Source organism: Cupressus sempervirens, chromosome 2, assembly GCF_028749045.1.
Source record: "Cupressus sempervirens isolate cs-2001-9-10 chromosome 2, ASM2874904v1, whole genome shotgun sequence".
Taxonomy (NCBI): domain Eukaryota; kingdom Viridiplantae; phylum Streptophyta; class Pinopsida; order Cupressales; family Cupressaceae; genus Cupressus; species Cupressus sempervirens.
Genome location: NC_143119.1, coordinates 532,424,234 through 532,437,458, shown reverse-complemented (window position 1 = coordinate 532,437,458; position 13,225 = coordinate 532,424,234).

Here is a 13,225-nt window from a genome sequence, read left to right as displayed (position 1 = left end):
ACATTTCTTTCTAGCTAGGGCTTCTTGAAATATACCCATCTTCTCTATTATCATTGTGGCATAATCATATTTTGGCAAAAAAAAAGCATCATCCAAGCTTACATCTCCAGATGTTATTACCTCTTCTATCTTTGATGAACTTGGACTCGGCACTGAGAATCACAAAGGTGTTGCATCTGTGCTCAGCCTTTGAAGAGTGTGACTAGAAGGAGTTCTAGATTCTAATAAAATTACTATAGCTTGAATTGCTCCTTTCTCCTTTAGCTTGGGTGTCAACTTAGTCTCTTCAAGCTTGTCCTTTTCTGCCTCAATGCCTTGAATTGCACCTTGAACTTGTGTTGGAGGTGCAAATAAATCTATTTGACTTGTTTGAATCTATGTTTCAGTAGTGACTTGAGTTTCCACTTTATCTTGAGTTTCCACTTTATCTTCTCCAATTATATCAACCTTTGTTGGTGTAATTCTAGTACTTTATCTAAAGGTTGTACACTAATGACTTGAGGGGTGATGGTAGGTGGTTCTTGTGTTTTCACCTCTTCCCTTGTAGTGTCAGACACTAATTTCTAAATTTCATCTACACTCACAAATACAGGGTTGTCACACAATTTAGCCTATAGTGTATATTGATCAAGTATCTTTTTCAAGTCTTCCTTTGTTAGGGGATTGATGTTCTGAGTAGTGAGATCAGAAACATCCTTTACTATGATAGTTTTAGTATTTACATTTCTTATGTGTTGATAGCTAACATTTGGCAATTATGTATCTTGTACACTCTATTCATGTTGTTGATCTTTCTCAATTGTTGCCTAATCATCTGCATCCATTTTAGTACCTCCCTCAACCGTGTCTTCATTATCGTCATCATCTTCATCATCTTTAACCTCAATAGGTTCTTGTTCTTCTACTTTGACTATAGCTAACCCATATGTGACTTTCCACGTCTATGTAGTCTTCTTTACAACATCTTGTATGTTATGTTGCAATATGATAAAGGTTCTATATTTAGGGAGAAATTTAATATCATATTTCTTTATGGCTTTAGTTATTTGTGCCTTACTAAGTTAAGGCATAACTTGAGCGAGGGTAGTTTCTCTTATTTGCCTTTCAGTTTCTAAATAATGATGTTATTTTTTCTCAATTATTTCATATAATATTTTAGGTAATGAGTTTGCAATCTCTAGATGGGCTTTCTTGAAATTTTCCATCATGGTATATATTGCCTCCACTTGATTCTTTTCAACTTTTCCAAGTTTTTCAAAATCAATGTGAGAAAATCCTAATAAATTTGCATTATTCCTAACATTCTCACATAGGTTGTCTAGATCTAAGGATGGATTATGACTCACCAATTGGAATTGGCTATTTTCATTAGATTTAGATCTTTCCTCGTCAGATTCAGCCTAAGCAATGTACTTTCTCTTTGGTCTTTTCTATGCTCCTCCTTCCTGCTTTGTAGGTTTGGCTTTCTCTTTAGCCTTTTGTGTAGTGACACATGCACTAGCCCTTGTGGTAGGTGCGGTAGGTTTGGGTTGGATAGGTTTAGCAATCTTTTTGGGTCTTGTTACTAGTTGTGCCTTAGCCTTTCTCTTCTTTTGATCAACAGGAATAGGTGCTTCCTCGGCTTCTTCTTCCTTGACACCTTCTATAGTTTCTACCTCTTCCTCTTAATGATCTTCACCCTTTCCTTGTGTCAATGCAAGTGGTGCTTGAATCTGAATGTCTTCTTCCTCTTCATCCTCTTCCTCTTCATCCTTTTCTTGCTCAACACCTTTACCAAATTTTTCTTTCAATTTCTTTACTAATTTATCCTTCTTCTTGATGACAGAGGTAGTCTTTAGTTCCATGGTAATCTTAGACTCTGTCATCTCATAGTTACCAAATGCTCTAGCATCTTTGTCTATCTATTATACAAGTAATGTTGTTATTACTGTAGAGGCCCCATCTACATTAATTTCAAAGCCTAATGGCCTTAGCCATCTTACTCTTGGTGTTGTTTCTTGAACAAATGTATAATCAGCATCAACTAGGAAACAAACATCATCATAATGTTTTTCCACTAATGATATTGGAATCCTTTATCTCTTCTTCATAGATTATGTGAAGTCCTCAAAGTAACTGATCATTATTGACTCAAAATTTTCACCTAATTATTCAATGAACTCTCCTATTTGAACTGCAATAGACCTATTTGTCTTCCATGTCATGGTGCCAAATGTAGGAAATGTGTTTTGAACATAAAAGAAGATACATATTAAAATAGATCCAAATTTTCACTAAGCACTCTTTGTTTTACTTATTGCTCCTATGTTTTCAATTAATTTTTGAAGTTGTAGCTTGGCAAGATCATATGTATGGTCCTTTTTCACAATCTTATAACCCACATCTACTGCAATATAGGGCACAGTATTCAATCTGCTTGATTGGTAAAACTTATGTGCAATTATCCTTACTACAAAATCTATCAGAGGATCCGTGATGGTATCTATGGTCATTCCCCTCTTATTCCACATAACCCTTGTGTTCTTCTCAATAACTTCTTTAGATTCACTCCTCATAGTCTTAGGCTGATCTAGGGTTGGATACTCTATTACTCTATGGATTATTCTCTTTGTGATTTTGATTGGCCCATTATCTAACCATAGTGAACTATCATGAATCCTACTTAAGACAATCCTAATCCATTCAGTTTTGAAAACATTTGGGAAATCTAGGGCATGAGTTAACCCTTTCTTCTCTACAATCTTGAATTCTTCCCTTAACACTTTATTTTCACATAGTTTATTATATGCTTCTCTTATTTCCATGTCACCAATAATCCTAATTTTACAATTGTAACACTTTTTGACATTCTGAATCATTAAAACTTTCAGTAGTATCATAAATAGCGCACTGGAGGGATCTTGTTTATATGCAATGTCTAGTATGGTTTTGAAAATAGGTTGTTTTACTTTGTTGCTAACCAAATGAACATTCAAAACCTCCTTTCCCTCTACTCCTTTTTACTTTTAATAACTAGACACCATTATGAAAAACTAGGGTTTATGAAAATAGAAACAACATTGCTCGAGACACGATAAATACCTTGCAAAATCTAACAAAATATGTTGAATAGCTATTCAAATCTTCTACAATTGCTTCAAATGAATTTCCAGATCATCTCTAGCTCTCCTTGCTTTCTCTCAATTTCAAATGATGTTAAATGAGTAGAAATTGATCATATACCCCTTTGAAATACTATAATTCATGTTGAGTGTTTACATAGCTATAAACTCGACATCAACTAATTTCTAGTTCACTCAACATCTGATAGCCTTTTCATTCATTTGGTATCCATTACAAGCTCAAAAAAAAATATCCAATTTGTTAGCTTGGCATCCTCTAGCATTTCACTCAACAATCATAGGAAACTACTCATGCTTGGCAATAACATTAAAATTTTAAAGATTTTTCTTTGATTCCTTATAACACCTTGCATCTTTATTCATGCTTATGTAATCTTTTTAGTACTAATTCCTTTGGAACTAATGTATGATATAAATTTTGAATATCAATCCCATATACCTCTTAATTTCTTAGTTTGATGAGGTGTGATCACTTGACCCATGAGGTCAGGTGATCCCTTCTCCACTTGATGTGTTGTAGTCCTGCTTTTTCTTCCATGTCTTGTTCATTTCATTTCTGACATTTTCAATATGTGTCTTATATGTGCCTTTATTGAACTCACAACTTGGTGCCTTTGACCTTGTTGAACAATATTTACTAATGTGACCAATCTTCAAATAATTGAAACATGTGGTTTGACTCAACCACCTTTTGTAGTCACTTTTGAAGTGTGTTCTAATACAATTCTCGGGAACATGTTCATACTTTTGACAAGAATGACATCTATATCTTGTGTTATAATCCTAGTTGTAAGATTTTTCATTATTCTTTACCTTTCTTTTCTTGTTTGATGACCATATGGGTTTGGATCTGCACTCAAAAGCTCTATGTCCATAATTCTGATAGTTATAACAATATCCTTCAAATCGTTGAGTGTGCATGGTCTTAGTTCTACATTCATGTGCTTGATGACCTTGTTTGTTGCACTTATGACAGTGACCCATGCTCTTTTTTTTAACACTCTCATTACATTCATGCTCTTGCATGCATTTGTAGTGTGTCCTTTCTTGCCACAATTATAACAAGTAGGTTTGGAATTATTAGCTTTTTTGCTCCTTTCTTCAACACTTTTTGATGACTCTCCTTCAGTACTTGTGTATCCCAGTCTAGATGTATTATTATTGGATCTAGGAGATCTCAATAATTACTCAAAGTATTTGATGGATTCATTGGGCTTATTAAAACTTTCATCAAATTCCTTTTCCATTTTTATGTCATTATTCAATTGTTCATTCTGCAATTTCAATGTTGTTATCTCAATGTCCTTAACATTCAGCTCATAGTTGGCATTCATCATTTAACTCAAAGTATCAAACTACATGTTAGCAATCTTAGTTAGCTCTGATGATTTCTCTTCTAGTCTATTGGTCAAAACTCTTTTGTCATCTTCAATCATGGCTTTGTCTTCCATAGCTTTATTTTTTTGTTCAGTCACCTCACATAGTAATATGGCTTGTGATTCTTTCTCTAACTTGAGATTAGATCTGCAACTATTGCATCAAATTCATTGGAGTCTCCATTAGAAAATATCTTAGTAGTGTCCATCTCTCTATATTGTGTTTCATTCTCCTCAATAGAAATTTCCTTCCTTATCTTTAAAGATTTCTTTAAGTCTTATCTTGCTTCATTCAATTGATGTAGAATTAGTTATATTTCAATTCCCTAGTTCTCAATGATCTTTCCCAACTTGTAGACTTCCATTTTCAAGATCTTTCCTCAACGCTACAAAACTTCTCTTTCAGAGAACTTAGCTCTGATACCAATTGTTGGAAGTACAGTAGGAAAGGTAAACTGTTGGGGGGGTGGGGGTGGTGAATCAATATTTTAAACTTTGACCCATAATACATTCACCACACATCTATCTCATACATTTAATAAGTAAACTAAAATATCATGTAAAGCATGTACATCTAAATCATGTAAAAAAGTAAGCATTCACACATATATGACACCAGATATGATTACCCAGAAACCCTCCAATGAGAAGGTAAAACAAGGGTGGGGATGACAGTTACAAATATTTACTACTATAGTAATCAAGTGTATCCAATGAAAGTTATAATGTTTGATCATGAGACATGATCTACCTTGTGAAATGATTGCACTGTTAAAGGCTTACAAAGACTATTAGGTCTTACCCTATTAAAGGATCTCAACACCCTATTAAAAGTGTGCCTTATTTAAGGACTTTAACTCAAAATAAAGTAAGCACCTTGTTAGAGGATTTCAATACAGCCTATTAGGACTACTTGGTTAAGAGATTTAACTAATTCACCTGTTAGAATGTCTCTGCATTAATCATGTGGTTGTCACTTTTTTTGTAATGAAAATCACCTCTAAATCGATGTAATCTTGATCCTTCTTGATCATATGTCTCTCTATTGTTCACTATTCCCTTCCTCTATTCTCCTTTAACTAATTCTACAATGTAATTTTAGATCACAATACCTTAGTCACCATGAATACTCTATTTGTGCATGCAAACCCTCTCACTTCACTCCTTCCACACACATATGAAGTTTAGGGTTTGTCCTCCTTAAGAAGACCTAGGTGACTTAGGGTTAGGTATGAATTAATGATTGTGATTCATCTATTTTTCCACTTTAACCTTTCCTTTTCGTAATTGGATGCATGTACTTCATAGGGATTCCAACTTAAGATTCATTCTTATCACCAAAATATGGTAATTCAATCTTTAAGTCGGTTCAAAAATGGTTTACATAATAATTTGTGCCAATACAAACAACTATGACAAAACTGTGTTACTCGGCATCTAAAGTCTCTGATGCTCAGCATATATAAATTTTTGTATTGTCACTCATCATTTGAATGGCTTAGCATGCACTTCTTACTTAGGTTTTGTATCACTCAGCATACACTATCTGCTCGACACTTGAGTGACTCAACACATGAGTGACTTAGCACTCATTGTGGACTCGACGTGCTCTATCTTATACATGTTGTGCATGGCATATACTACTTGTTCAACATAAACTAAGTAAATGGCTTAAGTGTATAGACACTCATTAGTCAAAACCAATCTAAGATCAACAAAATGGGGGTTGACATGTGACACAAAAACAAGGCAATATGCTAGGCCAAATTGATAGGTGGTAGCATCTTGCATTCTTGCAAGTTGTTGGTGGGTCGATTGTGAGTGTGCAAGGACTAGACACATGGAAGTGGGGGATCATCTAGGGGTGACACATGGTAGTAAGGAAAGATTTGGCTAGTGTGTGGGGCATGGTGACGTGTTGACCCCATGTCAATGGAGGAAGACGTGGATAGCACATTGGACCTAGTGATGTGTTGAGTGCATCTAGCCACCTAACTTATGACCTAATAGATGATGTAGATTTTTTATAGTGAACTAGGGTTTGACACATTGCACAAAACATGGTGTGCTAGGCTAGATTGACTGGTGGTAGCTTCTCACATTCTTGCTAGTTGTTGATGGGTACGTTGCGAGTGTGGGAGGAACAAGCAAATAGAAGTGGGATGCTATCTAGGGGTGACACATAGTAGCAAGTGAAGATGTGGCTAGCACATGTGGCATAGTGACATGTTGACCTCATGTGGAAGCCTTAATTGTGACCCAATAGATTACATGGATTTGTGAAAGAGAATGGGTGGTTGACATGTGGCATAAAAACAAGGTGATGTGTTGGGCCAAATTGACAGGTGGTTTTTAGAAAGTAAAGTCCACCAAGATAACTAAGAGTTGGGGGGGTGAATTAGTTATCCAACTATTAAAACATTTATCAACCTTATTAATCCTTAACCATGTGAATAATATAACCAACAACCATAAGAAGATACACATACACAATAACACTAGATATGTTAACTAGGGAAACCCTTGATGAGAGGGAAAACCCCTATGAGGATGGTACCCACAAAATGATGTACTAATATAAAAGTAGCTTGTAAGAGGATGGACTCTGTTAGGAGCTAATGAATTGAAATCAATATATATTAGTCCCTATTAAGAGACTTTGAATTCCTGTTAGGAGATTCCAACCCTGTTAGGAATTGTAGAAGGCAGAAGGACCCATTGTCCAAAAAGCTTCAGGGGCAAGATCGCCAAACTCACTATCCAACTAATCTTTGTATTATTCCTTACTAAATAATACAAATGAAATAACTCAAATGCCTCTATCACCTTGACTAGGCCAAACATCTTTCAAATCTCAATGCCAAATCATCAACTTCATATCCAATAATCCCTTGGATCGCTTACACACATTTACCAACTTCATAAAGAACTTGCTTACATATAATAGAATTTGCACACTTTCACACTTCACTATAAGGAAAATAACCTTCCTTTATATCATTTCCTCAAAATAATTTCTTGAGTCAGCCTTGAGGCTTTCCCAATTAGTTATAATAGGACCTTATTAAGATATTACAATTCTTTACATCTTTTCACAAATTACAAAACATTGTCATCTCACAATAGATACAACTTCTCACATGTGCAACCTTTGGCCTTGTGCACTTGCTGATGTCATCATCAGACTGTCTACTATCATTGTATAACTTTTCTCATCATGATTCTATCCTTGTTAAGAGATACAATCCATATATTAGAAACCACTTATCAAGTACTCTGTCTATACACTACCCTCTATAATTCGTATATAACTCTCGTATGTCTTTGACACTTTGCATACACACTTGTCCACTTCATCATGACACAATGTATAACATATCCTCAACTACACTTGACCTCATCATCAATATATAGTCTATACAACCTCATTCTATGTCTGCTACTCTATTAGTATTTATAGAAACAATACTATGTTGACATCAATGACAAACACAATTATGAATTCAACATATCAATCATGCTAATAAAATTTCCAATGCTTAGGATACTCCCCCAAAGAAATTCAATTAGCATTAATGCTAACAATATCCCCCTTGGGCATTGATGGAAATATAGATGAAAGACATCTAAGTTCCAAGAATACCAAATCCAACTCTATTGTTCCCATTGTAGTTCTCTTCTTTTCAAATCCTCTTCATCAATCAAATTTGAAACTCATATGAAGAACTATTCCTCTGTACTTCTTCATTCTTACATGGATCGACATCAATTGTTCACACTTCTCCCTCATTTGATATAACTCAATATTTCTCCCCGTTGACATCAATCCACTTATGAACAATTCTTCCCCATACATACATCTCCCACATACTACCAGAAGATGTTTTTCATGCACAATTCTCCCCCATTGATATAATGATTCATTTTTCATTGATGTCAATGGGGGATAATTGTGCATGAAAACATCTTCTAATAGTAAGTGGGATATGTATGTATGGGAAAGAATTTTTGATAAGTAGATTGATGTAAATGGGGAGAAACATTGAGTTATATCAAATGAGGGAGAAGTTTGAACAATTGATGTTGATCCGTGTAAGAATGAGGAAGCACAAATGGAGAGTTATTCCTATGAGTTTTAGATTTGATCGATGAAGAGGATTTGAAAAGAAGAGAACAAAAGAAACAATAGAAACTTGGATTTTCTATTCTTGGAACTTAGACTTTTTTCATCTACGTTGACATCAATGACAAACACAGTCATGAATGCAACATGTCAATCATGCTAATAAACTCTCCAATTCCTAGGATGCTCCCCAAAAGGAATACCATAAACATTCATGCTATCAATCTCCTCCTTTGGCATTGATGGAAACATAGATGAAAAATATCTAAGTTCCAATAAAATTGAATCCAACTCTATTGTTATTGTTGCTATTCTTTTCTTTTCAAATCCTCTTCATCAATCAAATTTGAAACTCACGGGAACAACTCTCCATCTATGCTTCCTCATTCTTACATGGATCAACATTAGTTGTTCATACTTATCTCCCATTTGATATAACTCAATATTTCTCCCCATTGACATCAATCTACTTATGAACAATTATTCCCCATATATAAATCTCCCACATACTACCAAAAGATGATTTTCGTGCTCTCCCCCATTGACACCAATGACAAAGGCATCATTATGTCAATCATATTTTCAAAGTATTCAATCATCTCAAGTGTTCAAAAAAAAAAATTATACCAACTACCAAGATTCTTTAATGACTCTTCTCATCACAGATGCGCCCCCATACAAGAAGCATCAACATTTAGTCCAAATAAACAGTAGTGCTCTGATACCAATTGTTAAAAAGTAAAGTCTACCAAGATAACTAAGAGAAGGGTGGGTTGAATTAGTTATCCAAATTTTAAAATATTTATAAACCTTATTAATCCTTAACCATGTGAAAAATATAACAAACAACCATAAGAAGATACACATGTTGACCTTATGGCCAAACTATTTGTCAATCAGTGCCAAAACACTTAGTCATTTGGTTGGTTACATTGTCACCAAGTAAACCTTTCAAATAGTGTCAATCAAGCATGAATTTTTAACTGAGTAGAGAAGATAGTAGTGTTTACTGAGTTGTAATAGTAACTGAGTTGTTGCAGTGTCAATCAAGCTCTTCAATATTTGTCAAGTCATCAATATTAATCGAGTTCATGCATACTCCTAAGTGACCAATGTGGAACACACACTAGTGGCAATCAAGTGCCATAGATTACAGTGTTCGCTATGATGCCGAGTATCAACATATCATCCGAGTGAACTTCTGAACCTAAGTGTCAACACTAACCTAACTAGGTGAAGATTATTTAATATGATATTGTAGCCAACTTCAAAAGGTAATTATTTGGATTGGTATAAGCATGAGATATCTTGTCATATCCAAGGATGGAATGAAATGTATGGAATATAAAGAACATGTGAGTTTGAGGATTGACTAAAGGCTACAAGTATTATAAGGAAAATTAAATCCTCATCCATCTCATTAAGGTGATCATTCTACATCAAAGGAATCACATTCACCAAAACAAGTTGCATAGCAGAGATCAGCTACTAGTTCATCCTAACAGATGCATAAGTCAAACCCTCTAACAAGGTGGACTTAACAATCTTATGCACAATCTCCTAACCAAGTACATACTTCATTGTATTGTATAAATCCTTTTACAAGATGGACCTAATAGGGAAGATCACCAAAAGTAATCATTTGTAAGCCTTAACAAGTCAACTTTATACTGCAATACTAAAGCTTGTGGGTATCATCCTTACCCTAGTTTTACTTTATGTTTGGAAGGTTTATGGGTTACCAATTATTGTGTCAAGTGTTATGAATATTCTATTTTTTTCAATATTTCATGCATGCAATTAGATCAAACTATTTTATGAAGGATTGATTGGTGAATTAAAGTTCAAGTTTAATTAGTTCCTAATTCAAACCCGCCCCCCCCTCCCCCCCCCGGGTCACCTAGCCTTCACTACATTTTTAAAAATTGGTATTAGAGAATTTGGCTCTCATATCAAAAGTTTAGTCTCTTGAGAAAAGATCTGAGGAAATGGAAGTGTACAGACTAGAGAAAGCCATTGAAAATGAGAATTTGGAACTATAGATGGCCATGGATCAATTTAAGAAATTGAAGGAGCAACTCTCTAAATCCCTGCAAAGAAGGAAAGAACTAGTGCCACAGATGAAAGACAATCTCTACATGGAAGAAATAATTGAACACATTTGTCAAGATAGAAAATTAGATGAAGCTGATGCACCAATTAAAGATTTACTTGAAAAGAATCTCACTTTACATGAAGAAGTCAAAAAATTTAAAAGAGAACAAGAAATTCAGTCTGTTAGAATGTGTGAATACATGGAACAAAAAGACATAGAAAAAGAAGATAAAATATTGCTGACTAAAAAGATAGAAGAAAAGGATAATGAAATTCAACACCTATCTCTTCTGCAAGTAGATTTGATAAATCGATTCAATTTTGAAAATCAAGAGTTTATCAACTTAACGACAGATAATGCAAGATTGCAAGATTGTAATGATCTTAGAATAGAAAGATGTTATAGAGATGAAGGTGAATCATCACAACAAGGAGCTTAGAAGAACAAAAGGCCTATATGTAATCATTGTGGAAAGATAGGTTATACATCAAACAAATGTTGGAGCAATGGTAAATCAAAATTCAATGGAAAATGTTATAGTTGTAACAAGTAAGGTCACAAAGCAAGTAAAAGCACAGAGAAAACCAAGTTTGAAGGAAAATGTTTCAAATGCAATAAAAAAGGGCACAAATCTTCAGAATGTGAAACCTAGAAAAACAAATTGTGAAAGCTATCTTTGGTTGGGATTATAACACATGGTGCAGGTGTTACTTGTGTGGTGAGCATGGACACATTGGAGAAAATTGCATAAGAACTCACATGAGGAAGAGAGACCCTACAAAGAGATGTTCTATATGCAAAGAATTTGGTCATCTAGCCAAGAACTATATGAACTGAGCTACAGTTGAAGATGAAAAGAAAGTAAAGGCTAACAATATCATAAATCAAATGAGATAGCAATGGGTAAAGAAATCTCCAAAGAATGTAAGTCAAAGTCATGAGAGCATTGACACCCAAGTTAATGAATTGGGTGATTCAATCATTTCAAGCTAATTATCCATGGAGATCACTGGAACTATGATTTAAAGAAACATCTTATATAAGTTCTAGTCAGCAAGCAAGAAGATCTAAATTAGAATTTCAAATGCATTGGGATCACCAATTTGTATGTCAATCTGAATCAAGATCTTAGACCTTACTAAGTGAATTCAGGTTGCATGAACTAACTGACTGAAGTTGAGCTCAAGTTAGTTCTAACTGATCTTTACCAAGTTCAAAGACCTAATTGAGCATAAATGTAGATGACATTTACTGAGTTGAAGACTAAAGGTATTAGTTGAGCATGTCACATTTTCTAAGTTAAACGTGTTGTCACCGAGATGTCTATCATACAATGCATTTATGGTGACTTAAAGATAAATTTTGAATAAAATAAAGAATCAAAGGATTTCATTCTTCATAGTGAATTCAAGAGCAAATAGAGGAAAGAAACCTCGAGTCCTTGAGTAATTCAGAGTGAATTCATTAAGGATTATTCTACCATCACCAAGAATTATGGCATCCTCATCAAGTAGCAAGGTTAAGAAGGGATCCAAAAATTTAGTAAGGAATGTTGTGCATGAAGAACCAAAGTTCCAACTTTTTCCTCCGATTACAGAGGAATTAGATCTAGTCAGTGTGCATTTGCAAATTCCATCGAAGGTACTATTAATTCATAATTTCAAATCTTTTTATCACTATACAATCAAGAATTAGGAACTATAGAGTTGAATCAAGTGTACGAGGTATTGTGTGTGGATAGAAACCTCAAACTTGAGCACAGACACCAAGAAGTGAAGGGTTTAACCTACATTTTGCATATACAAAAAATAAAAAATCAAGTGGATTAGGTTCACCCTAAGCCGTATTCACAATATGCAATTCTAGCTTGATCATGAAGAAAATGATTAATAAGGTTATTAGATTTCCTTAGCTTGATAAAGACAAGATGACCAAAACCCTAGGTTGGGTTGAGTTGGCAAAGAAGACCCTTGTTGAGTGGGATGGTAGAGGAATGAAGCTAAATGGAGTCACTGACATGGAAATTAAGTTTGGTATTCATGTGATTGCAAATAAGATATACAGTTCCAGCTGACCAAACAATGTTGCATGTGAAGCTATAAAATTGGCTTTCAAGGTAGTCAAGAACAATCTTTCTTTTGACCTCACCAAGTTGCAGCTAAACTAGTTGAAAAAAAACATGGAAAGCATCTAGACATCAAAGATAAATCCATGTAAGTTTGGTTCACTTTTAGTCTTCTTATTCTTGTATGTCCAAATTTTATTTTCTTCCATGGAAAATGGAGTATGGAAGAAGGATAGACCCATTGTGCATCAGATTAATGAATTCATAACTGAAATAGGAGACAACTTTGAAGGCATCATGAGTGCATATTTTGAAACTTTCAAGGAAAGGATGCAAATAAGATTTAGAACAAGACATATGTTTTTTTGTAGAGTGTGATAAGGTACATATTTAGGTAGTCATACCTAGAGTTGCATGGGTAAGACCTCTTGGATATGAGGTAAA